At 41.9% G+C, this 21236-nt stretch overlaps 1 pseudogene; it reads left to right on the top strand.

Annotated features, from left to right (window-relative positions):
- LOC141952304 (myosin-13-like) overlaps nucleotides 1–20934 on the top strand; it is a 32701-nt pseudogene extending 11767 nt beyond the window's left edge.
- The last annotated feature ends 302 nt before the right edge of the window (nucleotides 20935–21236 follow it).

Genomic DNA, 21236 nt, shown 5'->3' with positions numbered 1-21236 from the left:
TACTCTAGACTCTCTCTCATCCCATAATGCAACCTTGTTCTTGTGTGCACCCAGATATGTCAAAACTAAGATGACACCAACATGCAGAACTGCTGAAAAAATCACATTCATGTGGGGTAGAGAAGTAAAACTCAGCAAGTCCAAAACGAAGTGACAGGAGGTGTATGTTTCCTGACTTACTGTGTTGTGAATCATGTGCATGCTTACTCATCCTCTAGACAGGTGCCAAATATACAGACAAAGTGCAAGCACTTTATAGTCTTTGGGGACAGAGTTTTGTTTCTTGAGGTGAACAGGAAGAACTAAGAGACCATGGAACTATTTCATATCCAGCTGAGCAGTCCTGGTGTTGCAAGGGAAAATGAGAGAAACAATATAATTTAGAAGTCCTCTAAGAACATCAGAAAGCAGTCCAATCTCTTGCCCTTCTTTGTGGCTGAAGACCACTAAGTCAGACAGTCAATAGGTCTGCCATACCAAAAATGGCCACACAGAGTTCTAGAAAAAAACCTAATATTCTGACAGCCTGGATGCTGGGCAAAAAGAAGAGGCAGTATACAGTAGTAGTCAACTCAGCCATCAGGCATATGGACAGCAGAGTTTGAGGCTCAAGAGAGTAGTGCATGGGGACTTTCCTGCAGTTCAGTTTGGCTGACATAACAATGTGTCTGAGTGAGCTCCTAGGAAATACTGGGGATGAGTCAGCTGCGGTCCTTGCAGGTATCATCAATATAAGGAAGGTGAGAAGAAAAGGTTGTGGGGATAAAATTTTGGATAAGGTGTGAAGTTCAGAGCAGAAAGACTCCATTTAATTCTTGATTTAATTGGCTTCAACAGCGCAGCAAATATGAAAATGCATTGAGCTGCTTGGACTTGTATTCCTGAGACTATAAATTGCTTCCTGCTTTGGGGCTGCCATAACTCAGAACATTGGATTGGAAGGTTTTTCTAAAGAAATCTTCACTGCACTGGAAATGAATGTCCACTGCTGAGCCACATTCTTTATCTAATTAAAAAAAAAAAAAAAAAGAAAAACTAAAAAAAAGGCTATGTCTATAAGTAAAATAATGGTTGGACTAGATGATCTTCAAGGTCTTTTCCAACCTAGATGATTCTGTGATTCTGTGAAAAGCAATGTGACTTGTAGCACTGAGTACACTGTTACGAAACTTATGTCAGGCCATAGTGTTCCACGCCACCAGAGCCATATACATTGTGGTGCAACCTAAATCATGCATCAGAGACTAATATACCATACACTGATCAACAACCAGCTAGCAGCGGTTCACTAAAATTCTCATGCAGCAGTGGGTCAGTATTTAAAATTAAGAAGTAATTTTATTGGCTCATGACCAAAGAAATGAAGGTGAAGCCTACAAAACATACTGCTTACTCTAACCATTCACCTCCTATATACTTCTTCCGAGGTGATAATGGTGGTGGCAAGAAAGGTTCTAAGAAGAAGGGTGACTCTTTCCAGACGGTGTCTGCTGTGTTCAGGGTATGTGAATTTCCTTTTAAATGAGCCATGCTTCCACAAAAATGATCCAAGGGCTGGAACACCTCAGAGAGTTGGGGTTGTTCAGCCTGGGGAAGAAAGTCTCCAGGGACACCTTATTGCAGCCTTTCAATATATAAAGGGGGCTTATTGGAAAGATGGAGAAATACTGTTTTGCCAGGGCCCATAGTGACAGGACAAGGGGCAAGGGTTTTAAACTGAAAGGGGGTAGGTTTAGATTGGATATAAGGAAGAAATTTTTTTATGATGAGGGTGGTGAAACACTGGAACAAGTTGCCCAGAAAAGTTGTAGATGCCCTGTCATTGGCAGTGTTCAAGGCCAGGTTGGATGGGGCTTTGAGCAACCTGGTCTAGTGAAAGCTGTCCCTGCCCATGGCAGGGGGGTTGGACTTGACGATCTTCAAAGGCCCCTTCCAACCCAAACCATTCTGTGATTCTATAAAACCTTGATATTTGAATAAGAATGCAAAAAGCTTTGTAGCTCAGAGCTCAAACCCATGTTTTATTCTATCACAGGAAAATCTAAACAAGTTGATGACTAACCTGAGAAGTACTCATCCTCACTTTGTGTGTTGCCTGATTCCTAATGAGAGCAAGTCACCTGGTAAGCCCATCACTATATTCTGAAGAAACCGGACTGACAGGAATTGTCCTGCTTAGCTTTCACCCAACTTCTTCCAGAATAGCTCCCTTTGCATGTGAAGTTCTTGTGGGGGTTGGCCTGTGGGACAGTGCCCAAGTAAACCTTCTTGTATTGTTTACCATGACTGCAAAATTTTGAGCATTACACGGTCCACAACACTTACCTACCTTCGCTTTAATGAGTGTACAGAGCTGAAGACTCTGTTGTGGGTAACAGCATTTAAAAATCCCTAATAAATGCCTAGTTTTAAGGACCACTGTGTCATTCAGAACTGTTGGGTTCAGCCCAAGACCACTTACCAATTTCTAAATGTTCAGTGGTAGGATCTGATTCACTGAGCTGGAGAACTGTCAAAGAAATCATGTATCATTTGTAGAATTCCCTGCACAAGCTGCTGGGTGCTGCTAGCACTTGGAAAGCATTTTCATACAGAGTTACTTTTTTTTCTTTAATTAAATATTAAACTCTCACAAAGAATTTAGTCTCTGAGATCAGTAAAGATTGGGAGTATTTTCACGTGGCCATTAAATGAAAGTACTTGGGGAGAGACTTGCCTATGTCAGTTTTAGCAGACAAATTATGAGGTCTGATACTGGTAGAATGACAAGGAAGATATCAGTAGAATGTAGTGGATACAACAGGAGTACCAGGCAACAGGAGCTTAGCATCTGTTTAATCTGCTCAGGAAACAAAAGACCAATTTCAGAATGTTTCTTACCTTTCTTGTTTATGTCTGTGTAACCCTGAAGACCACAAGCAGGATTTAAGCAACACATTTATGTATGACATTCACATTTCAGCTATTCTAAACTCCTTTTATATTCCATGGAGAGAAGCTGGCATTTTAAGGTATGACTCATCTGGCCCTTTTATACATCTATCTTAGGATGAGATGAATCACATCCTAGAAGAAACTGTTTCACTCCACTGACTATAAATGAAGCCCAAATGGAAGTATCCACACTTCATATCCTAAAGTGAAGAAAGAGGAATCTCACTGGGGCCTTGACAGTTGAGAAGGTGTAAGGGGGGGAATAAGGAAACCTACTAAAATAGAAAAGCATATTTGAATGAATGATTTTGCCAGATATGGCTGTCATTTTAATGTTCTGTTGGTTGTTTTGACAGGGGTGACTCAGAAGGAAACTTGACTTTTGACTTTTAAGAAAAGTAGTACTTTGTGAGTGAAATTAAGGATGGAGAATTGAAGGAAGAGAAACTGGACATCTTATTTTTAGCTGGTTTTAGGCTGCTTATGTTTGACTTTTCTAACAATTCCTTTGGGTACACCTTCATTGATTACACTGAAAAGATAAAGTTAGGGGTATGGACCATTCTGTACTAATTAATGTCTCTAGCAGTCAATGGAAATTTCTGCATGACAAAGTAATTCCAAGAGGGTTTTATTCTGCAAGTTGTACTTTGTAATACTTGGGAATAAGACTTAGAAATGCAGTTGATTGTTATATCCAATAGATATTTTAGGAGGAGAAAGATCATTCTTGCAATTTTAATCAGCTGTCCTCTACAGGCAGACTGAGAGCTTTAAGCAACCTGCTCATCTGCTCCTGTGTTAGAATCTATCTAGCTATCAAATCTAATCAAGTTTGAGTATAGTCAATAGTTGCATGGCAGATCCAAGGTAAAATCTTACATTACGTGAAGAGTTGATTGTCTAGATGGTACTACACTCTGCATTGTGCCACCTCTACCTGTATCTAATGAGGATGCTGATGATGTGTAACACTTTTCAGCTCATGTCCTAAAGCACTCTCCTGCCATTTTTGAGTAATGTGGCCTTATGTCTTTTGGCCATTGGCAATTCACAAGCACTGCCAGCCCTACGATTCTTAGTGAAGCTCAGATCACTGAAGCAGCTCTCCGCAACTTGTATGAATTGAAGGTGTGTTCTGTCTTGAGTTCCTGCATCCTTAATCAAGAAGTGATTGAATTTTATCAAAAAAAGAGAGGTCATTCTAGAATGTTAATACATGGGGAGATTCTTTGGAAGAAAAGGAGAGTCATGATGGATGTATTTTGTTTAAGGTGAAATGGACCATTATTTGGTGATGCAGCAGCTGCGGTGCAATGGGGTTCTAGAAGGCATCCGAATTTGCAGGAAGGGGTTTCCAAGCAGAATCCTTTATGCAGACTTTAAGAAACGGTAGGTTTTCAGTTATTACTGTCTGTTAAGATAAGGCCTCAGTAAAACCACAACTCAGGTGACAAGTCTGGTGCCATGATGGAGAGACACTCTCTGAATCAGACTAGAATAGTGGCATTTGAGGAAACCAGGTCATTAATACTGTTTTAGGTCACTCCAGTCTTTCCCTCTTTGATCAGACCAGAGATTTCTTGATTCATCAGAACCAGTGTCATTTCTAAACTGTAGTCAATGCCCGATGATTCAGAGATGCAAAATGCTTGTAGTGTAATGAATTAAGTGGCATTATATACTGCTCTTTGTAAGTCTCCCAGAGTATAGATACAAAAACAATACATATCAGTGCAGCCTCCTTACAGCGCACTGACTAAGCATTCAAAAATCCACAGCTCTGTCACTGGATTGCGTCCTGTACTTTGTTTTCCTCATCTTTAAAATGGAGACAATTAAAATGGTTCATGTGAGCTCAGTTGCTATGAAGTGCTGAATCAGAACTGGATCCTGTTATAATTAAATGTAATAGTAGCATGTTCCATGCTGAACTGGTGTGAAAAGGACCCAAGACCTCTCTGAAAATGCCCTGCAACCTGGGGGCAAGGCATTAGCTGGTCTCAATTGTCAAATCATAATTTGATGTAACAGGTGAAGGAATCTATCCATAATGCCCATGGTCCAGAACCACAAAGTGCTTTATAGTTCAAAGGAAACATGCTGAAGTTCAGAAGGAGCTACAATAGAAGTCTAAAGTACAGATTAAATTCACTGCACCATTACCACTGTCTTGATTTACATATTGTCTTTCAAGGTAGACTTGAGAATAAGAAGTGCTCCAGTGTACAGTCACACATCCTCACTGATGTATCTGAAGAAACTCCTTTAGAATGATTCGGTGTACCTGTCCATGACACAGGATTACCTTAATCACTAAATTACCTTGCAAAATGCTGACTTCTGTTAGCATTTAAAGAATAATATCATGCCATTTTTAGTCCAAACTCAAGAATTCAGTGGTACAATTTGTAGAGACTTTGAGCTGTGCAAGATCTGTATTCCCTTTGGAATATAGCTGAGTAGTCTTAATTCATCTTCAACTTTAATTTGAGTAGCATTCCTCTGATCAATGAAACAAGATGAGAAGAGATTGACATGTCCTCACTATGTTCTTCCTAATTTCTGGACCTGCAGACACACTTAGGCATGCTCATTAATTTTATATGTAACAACATACTGTGTTGTACCACAGCCAACAGATTCCTCTGAAGAGTAGACGTGTCCCCTTGTCATCACGTTCTCTTCAGCCAAGACTGTCTAGGTTTCAGATGGCATGTTCAGCTGCTTTCAGATACCTCAGCTTTGTATATTTTATCATGTACAATGGATCCTATTTTCCTCACCCTGTTTGCAACCTGTCTTACCACAGGTACAAGATTCTTAATGCCTCAGCTATTCCAGAAGGCCAATTCATTGACAGCAAAAAGGCTTCAGAAAAGCTTCTTTCCTCCATTGATGTTGACCACAACCAATACAGATTTGGCCATACCAAGGTAAAGCCCTTGTGGAAGAGTGGGTATAATTAATGGCAAAAAATTTTGTTCATTGAGAGTATTTCTTGCATATGAAATCAGCCTTCACTATGATTATAAACGAAGTACACCACGAGCAAGAAGGAGTACAGAAAACTTGTCTGGTTCTGATGGTATGTGTGAGGGGTAGCACTGTCAGCCGTGGGAACACCACACTACCCAAATGGTCCAACGTGGCTGCAACTAGAACTAATACTGTCCCTTTCTCCTCCCAGTTGAACTCATTCATATCAGTGCATGTTAGACAGGCTCAGTCACGTTTGAATGGTCAGACTTCTCAGGGGATTTAAGCACACACACAAGTCTGTGTTCCATATCCAAAGCAGTGTCACGTGGGACACTGATTCTCTGATCAGCACAACCAAGGCAGCACTAGCAGCACTATCTCTGGACCAAAACCCATTGCCTATGCTACTGAACAGACATCATCATGTATGCTTCTCAAGCCATCTCTAAGTCAGTTTACAGAGCAAATCTTCACCCTGATGTAGAGGGTAGAGTATAGCAAAGAGACAGTAGGATATAGTACTAAGTTGCAAGCTAACTCTTTGTTTTAATAACTACTTACAAGCTAGATCTTCCACAACCTACGCTGGAACAGGCATCAGAAAACACTGCAATAATGTGATTAGATCATACATAGAGTGACTTGTCATGAATCACAGGAGCACTGACAATATGAATGCTGACACAAAATTTCTCTAGCTGTTAAAAGTTTACTCTGCAGGCATTTTTCCAAAACTTTTACTACCCTGCATCAGCTGCCAATTGTTCTGTATCTGCCTAAGCCTCAGGCTATTTGACCCTCTTTTATGTTCTAGGTGTTCTTCAAGGCAGGTCTCCTAGGACTCCTAGAAGAGATGAGAGATGAGAAGCTTGTGAGCCTCATCACTCATACACAAGCTATATGCAGAGGGTACCTCATGAGAACTGAATTTAAAAAGGTGAATGAAAGAAGGTAATATAAGAAAATACTAACAATCTTACTGTGTCAGACCAAAAGTCCAGCAGTGCAGTATACTGTCTCAGGCAAAAAACTCTTCTCAGGAAGACTAGCAGAAACTGTCCTTAGAAAGACTAGCAGAAACAGAGAAAGCACAAACTAATAGTTTCCTTGTTACAGCCTCCCAAATTCTAGCAATGGCTATTTAGCAATTGGGTCATGCAGCTGGACCATGATATTTAGTATTTAACAGTAAACCTTTTCTGCAGGAATTCTCTTACCATTTTCAACCTTTACAGAACTCTGTGACAGAGACAGCCTGAACAAGTTCTAAGGTTTAGAACTGAACAAGTTCTAAGCTTTGTCTGTTTTGAACATGTTATGTGATAATTTCATTGGATCCCATTGGTTTTGTAAGCAATGGCATATAATCACTCCTTCTCTTTAATTTTCTTTCATGGCTCCATCATCTAAGATGAACAATTGTAGCCTGTACAAAGAAGGTACTCCATACTTTTGACCATCCCAGATAACTCCCTTCCTATTTCAGCTCTCTCCCTTTGAGATGGGATGAATCATGCAAAATTTAGAGTGTAGGAGTGGCAGTACTGGGCAAGCCAAGCAAACTTTCTCAAATGTTGTTGACAAGTGAAAGCTTTAGGGGAAGCAAGGTTTGCATAAATGTATAGGATGCTCTGCCAACCAGATGCTTTTATTTGTAACACTCTGCAATATATATTTAGTTTAGGGGCTTCCTAAGACAGGGATAGTTTCTAAGAATTCAATAACTCTTGCTGGATTTCTCTGCAAGGAATTGTCTAATCTCCCCTTGAACTACGGGCATCAACAACATCCTTTTGTTTTCAATAGCATAAAAAGATTTCATTTTCATTTTCAGCTTCTGTCTTAAATTCTAATATGGTATTTGTTATTTTGAGTAACCCAAAATGCATCAAGCTGCTGTTTCCACAATTGACAGTAACTCCCAGATTTGTAATCTCAGCAGCAGTACTTCAAGAATGTCAGTTTTCACTCTGGTATTCACCTGAGCACTTGCACTTTCTTTGAGACTGAGGAAAGTCTCAGAGATTCCCAGGCAACATGCCAGAGAAGTTTGACTGTTTTGGAGTATTTCTCCCTCTTATATCCAGACATAGTTATTGTTCACGCTCCTGAACCAGCCATTTTGCAATCAAGGGCCTAGAAATGACTCTTTAAGAAAAGCAAGGGAGGAAAAAAGTCTTATGCAAAAGTTCCTTGAGGAAAATGTTGATGCTGTGTGGCAAATAATCAGAGTCTGTTTCCAACCCAAGTCTCACCAGCCTCAAAAACTGTTTTCATGTGTTTTCAGAGAATCCATTTATATCATCCAGTACAATGTTCGTGCATTCATGAACGTCAAGCACTGGCCCTGGATGAAGCTGTTCTTCAAGATCAAGCCCTTGCTGAAGAGTGCAGAATCTGAGAAGGAGATGGCCAACATGAAGGAGGAGTTTGAGAAAACCAAGGAAGAGCTTGCAAAGTCTGAGGCAAAGAGAAAAGAGCTGGAGGAGAAAATGGTGACCCTGGTGCAAGAGAAAAACTGCTTACAGCTTCAGGTTCAATCTGTGAGTAACCTCCGTTTTCAGATTTACCCCACTTCCTCTTATTCTGCTGCTCTTTCCCTTCTCTTTTCCATTGTCCTTCACAAACAGACATGTAACAGGGTCAGATTCTCCACTGCTTTGTATGTGGTCTTGTCATTTACACCTAATCAAAGTGAGTACAAAGCACATATAAAACATTACCACAAGTAGGAACACAGGGAAGTTCTGACTGGGCTCCCATGTAAACCCACTTCACTATTAAGCAATCACCAGTGGAAGAATCAGATGTTCCACAGTATATATAATGTGCTCCTAACAATGGTATCTGATTCTGGATGAAATACAGGCTGTTTCCACATCTGCTGACCATTATAATATGGAGCCAGGGCAGGGGTGTTTTTCTGTCAGAGATAGGACTGAAACTGTGGAAGAAAGACTGATGCTTTTCTCTGGAATACTGCTGAGCAGAGACTGAAATCACACAAGACAGGAATACTGTCAGGTTTTAAAAGGTAATAAGATACTACATAGCCAAGGGCACTCTGGTGTAAGGGGACCTGTCACTTGTTTCCATGTGCTTTCGAACCACTTGGGTTTCAACAGGAGTCCTGTACTGTTTCAAGCACCAAGGCTGTAACTCTGCATGCTGAAGATGAGATTCATTACCTGAATCCTTCTTCAGAACATCAACTTAATCTCACCTAGTTTTCTGAGTTTCTTTGTACCCTTCTTGGTACTTAATTCTCTGTTCTCCAGAACCCACCTAGTTTACAAGCATTTGGGGCTTCACTTTAACCCCTTCATTGATGGTAAGCCAAAAAACCCAAGAAGCCCAGGTTTAACTAGGTTAACTAACTTCCAGGTTAGAATGCCTTTCAGAGCACTCAGATTTCAGATTTTAGAACATAGAAGAACTCCTAAGGTATGATCATTGGCCTCAGGTGTGTTGTCTGACTCTTTCTTGAATCACAGTTTCTCACTGTTTCAGTGCTGGAAGAGTCCTTCCTGTCTTCTTGCTAAGTCCCATTTTCCTGGGGAAATTTCTATCAACCCTGCTTGAAGGATTCCTCAAGCACCATCTTCTCCAAGTTTGTCCTCAGAAGATGCACACTCACTAGCTATCTCACTTGAGGAGAGCAGACTTTGGCCTCTTCAAGGATCTGCTTGGTAGTGTACCATGGGATAAAGCCCTGGAGGGAAAAGGGGCCTAAGAGACCTGGTTAATATTCAGGGATCACCTCCCAACCCAGAAGCAATGCATCCCAACAAAGAGGAAGTCAGGCAAAAATGCTGGGAGGCCTGCATGCATGGACAAGCTGCTCCTGGACAAACTCAGTCACAGAAAGGAAAGCGAGGACAGGTAGCTTGGGAGGAATACAGAGGAACTGTCCAAGCAGCCAGAGATCAGGTTCAGAAATCTAAAGCCCTGATAGAATTAAATCTGGCTAGGGATGTCAAGGGCAACAAGAGAAGCTTCTATAGGTATGTCGGTGATAAAAGAAAGACTAGGGAAAATGTAGGCCCTCTCTGGAAGGAAACTGGAGACCTGGTTACCCAGGATATGGAGAAGGCCAAGATACTCAACTTTTTTGCTTCAGTCTTCACCAGCAAGGACTCCAGCCACACCACCCAAGTCACAGAAGGCAAAGGTGGGCACTGGGAGAAAGAATAATCATAAAAACTGTAGGAGAAAATCAGGTTCAAGACCATCTAAGGAACCTGAAGGTGCACAAGTCCATGGGACCTGATGAGATGCATCCCCAGGTCCTGAGGGAACCGGCAGATGAACTAGCTCAGCCACTATCCATCATATTTGAGAAGTCATGGCAGTCTGGCAAAGTTCCCACTGACTGGAAAAGGGGAAATATAACCCCCATTTTTAAAAACAGAAAAGAGGAAGACCTGGGGAGCTACAGGCCAGTCAGTCTCACCTCTGCTCCTGGCAAGGAGTGGAACCTCCTGGAAACTATGCCAGGGCACATGGGAAAGAAGGAGGTGATTGGTGAAGACAACATGGCTTCACTAAGGGCTAATCGTGCCTCACAAATCTGGTGGCCTTCTACGATGGAGTTACAGCATTGGTAGATAAGGGAAGACTAACTGAGATCATCTACCTGGACTTGTGCAAAGCTTTTGGCACTGTCCCACACAACATCTTTGTGTCTCAATTGGAGAGACATGGATTTGACGGATTGGCCACTTGGTGCCAAGGGATTGGCTTGACAGTCTCATTCAAAGAGTTGAGGTCAACAGCTTGATGTCCAAGTGGAGACCAGTAACTAGTGCTCTTCCTCAGCGGTTGATATTGGGACAAGAGCTGTTTAACATCTTTGTTGGTGACATGGACAGTGGGATTGAGTGCACACTCAGCAAGTTTGCCAACAACACCGAGCTGTGTGGTGCGGTTGACACGCTGGAAGGAAGGGATCCATCCAGAGGGACCTGGACAGGCTGGAGAGGTGAGACGTGCAAACCTCGTGAAGTTCAACAAGGCCAAGTGCAAGGTCCTGCACATGGGTTGGGGCAATCCCAAGCACAAATCCAGGCTGGGCGAGGAGTGGCTGGAGAGCAGCCCCAAGGAGAAGGACTTGGGGGTATTAGTGGATGGAAAACTGACTGTGAGCCAGCAACGTGCACTCGCAGCCCAGAAAACCAACCGTACCCTGGGCTGCACCCAGAGCAGTGTGGGCAGCAGGTCAAGGCGGGGGGATTCTCCCCCTCTGCTCCGCTCTCGTGAGACCCCCCCTGCAGTGCTGGGTCCAGTTCTGGGGGCACCAATATCAGAAAGACACGGACCTGCTCAAGTAGGTCCAGAGGAGGGTCATGAAGATGCTCAGGGGGCTGGAGCCCCTCCCCTGTGAGGACAGGCTGAGAGAGTTGGGGGTGCTCAGCTGGAGAAGAGAAGGCTCTGGGGAGACCTTAGAGTAGCCTGCCAGTACTTAAAGGGGCTACAGGAAAGTTGGGGATGCACTCTTTATCAGAGGATGTAGACATAGGATGAAGGGTAATGGTTTTAAACTGAAAGAGGGCAGATTTAAATTAGATATAAGGAAGAAATTCTTTACTGTGAGGATGGTGAGGCTCTGGCACAGGTTGCCCTGAGAAGCTGTGGCTGCCCCCTCCCTGGAAGGGTTCAAGGCCAGGTTGGACGGGGCTTTGGGCAACCTGGACTAGTGGAAGGTGTCCCTGCTCAGGCAGGGGGGTTGGAACCAGGTGATTTTTAAGATCCCTTCCAACGCAAATTGTTCTATGATTCTATGATTTTCAGTGTGCTATGGGTTTCAGTCAGAATCTGAGAGAATTAATCATACTATGTTCTGTTACTGCAGTGATGGCTTTCAGCCATAGCTCTTCTGGGAGGCAACAGATACTTTTTCTGGTATTCTCCCTAGAATACATCATAGTAGCATTAATTTAGACAAATTTTTATCTGTTAACCATGTGTCACAAAATGTTAGTTATAGTAAAAGTTACAGGCTACAATCTAGGTCGAGCTTGACCCTGCCTTGGCTGAGGGAGAGGTTAGAGAATGATGGGAGCAAGGGTAGCCTCATGTGAATAAAGTGAGAGAAGTTTGGGGAGAGACGGCCTGACCTGTGTCATTAGAGTTGAAAGAGCTTATTAAAGATAGAATTATCCAACAATCTATGAAAGATAACTTTGAAATGCTGTATGTTTTACAAATCCACATCTAAAATCATGCTTCCATGAAATTCAGTTTGCTACCCACCTATTTATCTCACTGATTCCTTGCATGCTCCTTGTTATGACTGAACCCTGTGAGTCTATTGCATGGTATTGTAGTCAAACCATCTGACCAGCTGAAAGGAAGTGTCTCTACCATGGGATTATGGTCCACTTTCCTAGCCATGACTGAGCAGGACAATTCCCTCACAATTGAATCGTGTGCATTACTGTGATTTGCATAGGAAATTCTGCCCTGACTTGTGTAATCAATTTCCTGGAGATGGCGCTTGAACAACACATGTTGCCTTTTGTAATTTTTATGATAATGTGCCTTCAATATGTTTTGACAGGAGAGTGAAAGTCTAGCTGATGCTGAAGAGAGATGTGAAGGACTCATCAAAAGTAAAATCCAGCTGGAAGCTAAAATTAAAGAACTCAGTGAAAGAATAGAGGATGAAGAGGAGACAAATGCTGAACTGACAGCAAAGAAGAGGAAACTTGAAGATGAATGCTCTGAGCTGAAGAAAGATATTGATGATCTTGAACTGACTCTGGTCAAAGTGGAAAAGGAGAAGCATGCAACAGAGAATAAGGTGACAGAGAAATCAGGGAATTATTCTTCCTCAGACAGTTTTCAGTTTTGTGGAAAGTTGCGGTCATTCGTAAGTGCTCTGAATAGAAGTGATATATGCCCAAGACATAGGGGAGAAGTATTGCCATTTTTTGTTAAAATTATAATTTCCTCTTAGGAAAAATATGTTTTCTGTGACACTTCAAAAAGAGTTAAGAGGTTGTTATGGTTCTTGATAGAGAATGATCATATTTGGCTATTTGGAGTCATAAGGAACCAGTATATTTGTGTCTCCTGTGGATAATGGAGGATTATGCATGCTTGTGAGTAGCTCAGCACAGAATGGCTATTCTGGTCCTTTCTCATATGCATTGAGAACTGATTTTGCAGATGTCTAATGTTTTCTTATAATTGTCTTACATTTAAGAAGCCCGGGTCTCAGCTAGGAGACTTGACAATACAATGAGAGTTCTTCTTGACTTCTAAGGTTCAGACTGTCGGTGTAGCAAGGAGGGGCTATATCATGTGGGCATTAACTCATTTAGATCCCAGTAAAAGCACAGTCTCTTCATGTACGTCTCAACTATCAGTGTGAAGAGACAGAACTGAGATATATATGCTAGAATTCAAAAGCCCACCTCTGTGGTGACAGTGTTCTGTCTTGCTGTGGAAACAATACTAGCAGAGATGTAATTACAAACTTGAGGTTCTCTTCACTGCCATCACTGAGAACAATACTGGATCCTGAGTTTGCAATTTCAGTTATGTTGGACATTTCCATACTAATGCTTAGAGGAAATCCAGCTGGTGCTGCATATTAGGATGAGGGAGTATCTTGTCAGATATCAGAGCCATATAGCTAAAGCACTTAGAGTGGACTTTCCTTATCCCTACTGTCAGACTTTCCCATCCAAATGAGACAAATGGGAAGCAAGGATCAGGCAGGTTAATGCACAGTGCCTGATGTCTTTGAGATAAGATTGCTGGTTTGCACTGAAGTACAAGGAGTAAGTTTCCAAGATAATGCTAGCAGAGCTGGGATGTCCAGCAGCCCAGTTAGAAGCTCCTGCCCTAAATTCATGATCACCTGTTCCAAGGGCATAAGGATCTTTGTCATGTTATTGTGTTCCTTTCACTTTTATGGAAAACTTAACATATCTTTGACTATGCTTGGCACTTAATAATATCTTTTTAAAGAACCTCACTTGCTGAGAATTTATAGCTGTTTGCCTAGCACATATATCACATGCAGGAAATACATTTTTTGAGCAAAAGCAACTCAGAGGCCTTTTGAAAATCCCAGTGGGAAAATCTTGCAGAGGCAAGAGAAGATCTAGCACATGTTCCACTACAGAATTCAGCAGGATAGGGCTGGTAGTCCAAAACAACTGAAGCAAGAATTCCTACCATTGCAGGACCAGAGCGGTGTGACTGTCAGGCATAACACTTGTTGCTACCCTCATCATGAACAACATAGACCTTCTGTGGAGAGCATTTGGACTACATCCATACAAGACTTTGCAAGGGTGCACTCACTGTGTTCTCAGCCTGTGATTTTTCAGGGCACCTCCTCATAGTATGGATGCTGGCTGTCTAACAGGTTAGGAATCTTACTGATGAGATGGAAGCTCTGGATGAAAATATTTCTAAACTCACTAAGGAGAAAAAGGCCCTCCAGGAAGCACACCAGCAGACACTGGATGACTTGCAAGCTGAGGAAGACAAAGTCAGCACACTCACCAAAACCAAGATCAAACTGGAGCAGGAAGTAGATGATGTAAGAAAAAGTTTTTGCGTTGTGTAGGTGTATGCTCTGACAGATTAGAAGAGACTAGAAATCTGTAGTTGGGAGTATAAGCAACACTTAAAGCAGCCAAGCCAGCTTTCAGCTAATAAATCATTGCCAGTTGACAGGGTACTGTGGAATCCAGTATATCTTTCATCTTTCCCTGTCTATTTAAACTATGTTCACCACTGGGTATTTCAGCATTGTAGACTTTTGTGCCCCATTTTAATTAGCTGGAGTAAGATATCTGTGGCAGTTTCAAGTTTGCTGCAGAGTTATTTGCGGCCTCTTACTGTGCAGTGTGGACATACTCCAGGAAGATATGAACACTGGGAATTTGTCAATACTTAGCAATCTATAAGCTAGGAACTGCAGCCACTGGAGAAATTTAATTTCTGTATTTTTCAAAAACTTGAATTTCAACTATGCATAGCCAAGCTGTGGACAGTTTAATATCGAAACCAACATATAATGGCAGCTCTGACTGCAGTGAGAGTGTAGCACAGGCATATATACAGGATCTGATTATCTTCTCTATTCATCAATTTCCAACTCTAGTTAGATTTTAAAATCAAGAATAGTTACTTCCAAAGTACGATTTATGTGTTTAAGTAGGTTTTAAGTTTTATGTGTTTAAGTATGTTTTATGTGTTTTAGCTTGAAGGATCTCTGGAACAAGAGAAGAAACTACGAATGGGCCTTGAGAGAGCAAAGAGAAAACTGGAGGGTGATCTGAAAATGTCTCAGGATTCCATCATGGATCTGGAAAAAGATAAGCAACAGATGGATGACAGGCTAAAAAAGTATTGCACTGACTTCTTATGCTCTGAATTCTAAAATTCAGATTTTATCTTAACCATATTGAATTTGCATTCCTGTTCTTTAACAGAAAGGATTTTGAAATTAGCCAGTTGCAAAGTAAAAGTGAAGATGAGCTGGCTCAAATTTCTCAGCTGCAAAAGAAAATTAAGGAGCTTCAGGTAAAGTCTAAGAGTTACTGATACTTTTAGTAGCCAAGTATGAGTTCCTTAGAATTAATTGATATTTATTGTTAGCCTGTTCTACAAAAATATTTTACTACACATGAATAAAACAATTAACATGGACTCTGGGCTCTGTTCCCATCTCAGGGCACTTTTACAGAAACTCTGGCCTCTAATCATACATAACTGTGTAAGAAATTTCTTAAGTGGAGCTTGTGGCAGGCTTTGAAAATGGATCAGGTACTGAGTTACGACAGTAGTGAAGCCACTGAGAATGACTTTTCTAAGAAAACAATAGAATGTGACATAATCTGTCATGATCAGGGCAGGGATCACCTTCTAAAGGCAGCGCCAGGAAGACAGTTCTCTTCAGCGCTATTATCCTGTGGTTGCTCATCTCAAGGTTCCTTCCAACTTATTTGCTGATGGAGAGAAGACACTGCTTTGTTTTGGCCTGACATTTGGGAAATTTCTAAGAAACTCACATTCCTTTACATGTGCCAGTGACACGTCCCCTATTTCTTCAGAAAAGTACAATACTACATCGTTCATAAGACAATAAATCCATTCTGAGCGATAACATAAAGTTAAATACCAGATTTTACATTCAGTGCTGTTCAAAAACTGAATACTGCACGTCCTAAGACACAATTCAGTGAAATTTCTAGAGGTGCTTCACTCTCTATGCTGATATAAATGGATGTGAATGTTTGCTCTTTATTCCTTAATGATAATTTCAAATCTCTCTATTCAGAAGTCCTCATTTAACCAATTAACTTTCACAGGCTCGAATAGAGGAATTGGAGGAAGAAATTGAGGCCGAACGTGCAAGCTATGCAAAGACTGAAAAGCGTCTAGTTGACCTCTCGAGGGAGCTAGAGGAGATCAGCAAGCACCTGGAAGAAGCAGGAGGGGCTACAGCAGCTCAGATCGAGATGAACAAGAAGCGTGAGGCAGAATTTCAGAAGATGCGGCGTGACCTCGAAGAGGCCACGCTGCAGCACGAAGCCACGGCTGCCGCCCTGCGGAAGAAGCACGCGGACAGCACAGCTGAGCTTGGGGAGCAGATCGACAACCTGCAACGAGTGAAGCAGAAGCTGGAGAAGGAGAAGAGTGAGCTGAAGATGGAGATTGATGACTTGGCCAGTAACATGGAGTCTGTCTCCAAAGCCAAGGTTGTTGTGCAGGAAGAAACATGAATCATCATATCATCACTACCACTGTTCTTCTGAACAATGCTGAAGGATATGCTTTCTATCTCTTAACAGAGCAACCTGGAAAAGATGTGCCGAGCTCTCGAAGACCAGTTCAGTGAAGTCAGAACCAAAAACGATGAACATATTTGACTAATTAATGATCTGAACACACATAAAACACGTCTACAGGCTGAGAATGGTGTGTCCTTAGATGAAATGCAATAGCGCTGTGCCAAGTACTTAAATATGCTTTCTGAATGCCTGTGTATTTTGTAATATATTCATCACTGGGTGATGTGAACAAAACTCAGACTGTAGAATTTCCTCCTGGTGGCAGTCATAGAAACTCCACCCAAGGAAACATAAAACCAATCCAAAAGAGGCACTGTCAATCAAAATGAAGGTATGAGTTTGTGGTCAGTTCATACACTTTCCTTTGATGCCACCAGAACATTTCTCTTTGACAGGTTTTTCCTACTGGTGGGAATGAAATTGCTACTCTCCCTTCATTTTACCACTTTCCATTTGTATGTTTTATGTCTCGTATCCCTGTCTAAAAAAATAAACATTTTCTTGTTAGGTGAACTTACTGGGCAACTGGAGGAGAAGGAGTCCTTGATTTCTCAGTTGGCTCGAGGCAAACATGCTTTCACTCAGCAGACTGAAGAGCTGAAGAGGCAACTAGAGGAAGAAAATAAAGTGACTTGTATTAATTTGGACCAACAAATTGTAAAATAAATCAATGGGTTAAAACAATAAATGAGATTTCTGAGAGAAAGGTGGAGACATCAGAACAGTGAAACTTTTGAACTTTGCCTTGGAGAGGCACAGAGAAGAGACATTAGAAATTAAATAAGGAAGACAGTTTAAGTCCTTCTCATCATGCTTTCTGAAGTTCAAAAACATGAGAGAAGTGAATGAAAACAGCTTTCTGTGCATACCTTACTGCTACAGGAAATCCCTGGGGCAAAGAAAACAGCAGCAGCCAAAAAAAAGGACAGAGAGCAGGAGTGCAGGGGTACCCAGGGTTAGATATGACAAAACAGTTTAAAGACTCTTCCACCTTCAGATAAACACCAAACGCTACCTGAAAAGCTTACAGGGAAACTTCTTGACAGATAATTCCCACCTTGTCTGTTGCTGGATTTCTTGTGTCTGTGCCTGAAGCACTTGGTGCAGATGTGTTTGAGAGGCAGTATGCCAGATAGACAGGACAAGTGCCTGATCTTGTTTAACAACATCAAGTCTGAAACACAGAGTACCTAATGTTATCCACTTTGCTCCTTCTCTTACTCTAGCAACTGTTGCACATGGGCAGTTGGAGGTTTTATCAAAATACAGTAAAAAAATACAATCAGAAATTATTAATATTTTGACAATTTTATAATTTTAACTACCCAGGCCAAGAGTGCCCTGGCCCACACCTTGCAGTCAGCTCGGCACGACTGTGACTTGCTCCGGGAACAATATGAGGAGGAGCAGGAAGCCAAGGGGGAGCTGCAGCGTGCCCTGTCCAAGGCCAACAGCGAAGTGGCCCAGTGGAGAACCAAATACAAGACGGATGCTATTCAGCGCACAGAGGAGCTGGAGGAGGCCAAGTACGTGGAGGGATGGTCTGGAGCAAGTAGAAGGATATTTAAGTATAAATGTAAGAAGGAACTGGAGGAAATCAGAATATGCTCGTAGTGGGAATATGCAGAGCAATGTGCTTTGTAATGTGTTAGGAGTGAAAAGGGGGGTGAGTAGAGGTCTAAAGGAGGAGAAGGAGTAGAGGCTTGGGAGTGTCTACAGAAAGGAGAATTCCAGTGCATTAACTATGGAGTTAATCATAGTAGTTGAAAAATCATGTTCTTAACACTGGCAATATTGAAAGTGTGTTTCTGGTTCCTCTCTGCATTGGTACAGTCTACCCCTTGGGTAAGTATTCTCCCGGCCTATGCACCACTCCAGCATGCTGTGTCATCCCAGGCTCCTACTGATGCTCTCTGTTCATAACATCACAGCTTTCTATGTTGCTTTCTCTGTCCATCTCTCCCATTACAAACTCCCTTCCTGTCCATTTTCTGAGAATGTCAGAATTTTCCTTCTCTTAGCACTGATTGTCTCATCTTACAGAAGGAAGCTTGCTCAGCACCTGCACGAGTCGGAGGAGCACACTGAGGCTGTCAACTCAAAGTGTGCTTCACTGGAGAAGACAAAGCAGAGGCTGCAGGGGCAAGTGGATGACCTCATGATTGACGTGGAAAGGTCAAACGCAGCCTGTGCAGCATTTGATAAAAAGCAGAAGAATTTTGACAAGGTTCATTCAAAGAGCCTGCCAGATCTGAACACCATTAGACATTTGATAGGCCAGGCCAAATTCTGAAATTATGAAAGTTCTGCACTCACAGTAGGATAAATTAAATTTTATCCAAAGCAAATCCATGGTAAGGAGCACATAACAGGACATATAGTAATGATAATGTCACAGTGGGCGTAACCCCAGATGACCACAGCAAATAACGAAGTAGCTTTCTGATAGTTTGAAAAAGCATGAAGTCTTTGCAAGGGAGACTGAAAGGATCTATATCTAGTCTTTGATCAAGCAGACTGAGCAAGTATTCACATGCAAGCGAACAAGCTCTGACTTTCGCCTGGTGCTAGTCTGCCAGCCTTGTATTTGGGTTAGTCAGAGCCTCAGCTTCCACTGCCTTTGATAACACCTAAAAGAATCAACACCATTTGACCAAATCATGTTGCATAGCCCTGTGCCTTGGCCCAGCCTTGTGTGACTGAATTAGGTGAATGTACTAAAAAAGATGCCCTGCAGGTCAGTGGTATCAAACTCAGAAGACGATTGGTAGAACGTGATGTTTCTTGGTGGGCTGAATGCAAGACCAATGGCTCCTGCAATAATAAAAAGGCTCACACAGTCTCATTTGGACTAACCACATTGTGTCCAGGCTGGTGTCAAACCAAACTCTTGCCTGAGAGTTTGGGGCTTCCACCAGAACAGAGTAGGTATCACATTGAATTGATTGTCACAGGCAGAGAACAGCCCAAAGCAAAAGATTTTAAGACAGGCCATGCCTCTTGGGTTCTCGTCCTGTAAACATGCAGAGACAGGAGTGTTGCAGAATGGGTCATTCTTATGCTCCTGTCATTCCAGGTCCTGGCTGAATGGAAACAGAAGTACCAGGAGAGTCAGGCTGAGCTGGAAGCTGCCCAGAAGGAGTCTCGCTCTCTTAGCACCAAGATCTTCCAGATGAAGAATGCCTATGAAGAAATGCTTGACCAGGCTGAGACTGTCAGACTGGAGAACAAGAACCTCCGTCGTAAGTTCAGATCTGTATCAGCAGGGATCCACCATGAGTCCTTAAATACTTCCATGTTCCTGGGCTACCGGAGCTCTGCTTCTTCCCAGGGTTTTGTTCTCTATGGTTTTCCCACAAAGCTCAGATTAGGCAACTTTCTTTCCTGTTCAGCTGATCACAAAGTCACCTGTAAGCATATGCCTACAGCTCATTACAGAATGCTACTTCTTCATAGTATTCCCACCTTCTACTCCTTCACACCATCATAATCCCATTCATGGATAGGGACCCAATTAACTGAATGGACAGAAATGATGATGAAACCAGATACTATTTTTTTTCAGATTACTTCAGTCATTGCCATTAGAAAAAATCTGGAGTGCTGTTGTCTATCTCCTGACTATTGAAAGACCATGCAGCTGTGGTACAACAGATTGGCATTTAATAAGCAAACTAACTGTATAAAGGAATCACAACTCAGTTCGATTTTTGTGAGCAGAATGATCGCTGGGGAGTATCTGAGCATAAAGAGAGCAATCAAACAGGACTCTCTCTGGAGACGTAATTTTACTATCCAGAGGAAGTTGACATTATTCTCTGAGCTCACTTCATTTGCTCCCTCTCATTTTCAAACTGCACTCTGAACTGGAAATAGCAGGTAGTCAGAAATAAGGATTGCACATGAGACATGGCCTACTATTTCTCCTCACTGCTGCATCACATTACATCGTCATGTCTTTCGTCACTCCCATTGCTAAACAGCAATTGCAGGTGCCATTGACAACATTATCTAAGATGAGTTGTGTGTTCTCTGTGTCGCAGAGGAAATTTCTGATCTGACTGAACAGATTGCTGAATCTGGAAAAGTTAATCATGGACTGGAGAAAGCAAAGAAGCAAATTGAGCAAGAAAAGTATGACCTGCAAGCATCGTTAGAAGAAGCAGAGGCAAGTGTCCTCAATGAGGGGGCTTGTTTTTAGAGAGATCATGAATGGAGAAAATTTGAGATAATATATTTCTGTTTATCCTGATACTGTCACAAAGATGCACTATAAGAGCACAAACAGACCAAATAGCCTAGGGACTGCTCCTCTCCCATACCAGTGTGACATTCCTTGTTGTGCTATCATGTACAAAAACACTCAGTCCCAGACTAAAATTGAGCTCATTTTGCACCACTTGTTTGAATTTGCTCCTGTGAAAGGCTGAAGAAAGGTAATTTGTATTTCAAAACTCTGACAATTTTTGTTTTCTAGTCAAATTAATCAAGGATGTTTTCAGA

The sequence above is a fragment of the Strix uralensis genome, chromosome 19 (assembly GCF_047716275.1).
Source record: "Strix uralensis isolate ZFMK-TIS-50842 chromosome 19, bStrUra1, whole genome shotgun sequence".
Classification (NCBI taxonomy): Eukaryota; Metazoa; Chordata; class Aves; order Strigiformes; family Strigidae; genus Strix; species Strix uralensis.
Note: the sequence above shows the minus strand (reverse complement) of the source record. Positions and strands in the feature narration are given on the sequence as shown.